The sequence below is a fragment of the Cyprinodon variegatus genome, unplaced genomic scaffold (assembly GCF_000732505.1).
Source record: "Cyprinodon variegatus isolate N-32 unplaced genomic scaffold, C_variegatus-1.0 Scaffold1260, whole genome shotgun sequence".
Classification (NCBI taxonomy): Eukaryota; Metazoa; Chordata; class Actinopteri; order Cyprinodontiformes; family Cyprinodontidae; genus Cyprinodon; species Cyprinodon variegatus.
In genome coordinates, this window is record NW_015151713.1 from 185,008 (window position 1) to 185,443 (window position 436).

Below are 436 nucleotides of genomic sequence, written 5' to 3' on the forward strand. Positions count from 1 at the left end.
AGAGACCCTGCAGCCTGAATGAACTAATCCTCCATCTTTCTAGTCCCAACCCCCCACATGAAGCTTCCTCATCCCTCCTTCATCTTCACATCCAGGGGGCGCTGTCTCACCCCCCATCCCCCATCTGAGCCTCGCCTGTGTTCTCTGACTCCCACTTTCCTCCCCTCTTCCCTGTGAAAGGCTGTTACACACAGCACTGCAGAGGCCTCCCCCTCCTCCCCCTCCATAGCAACACTCAGCCAGGCAGTTTGGAGCGAGATCATCTCCCTCCATTTTAGCTTCTCCATCCCACAGAAGCAGAGGATGTTTATTTTTCATGAATAGGATTCCAGTTTCCTCAGGATGACGCCTGAGAGAATCCGTCACCAAGACGCAAACATCGGTTTTATTTTACCTACAACCTGCTGCTGAGGAAACCTTCAACTTTTCTTTTTTT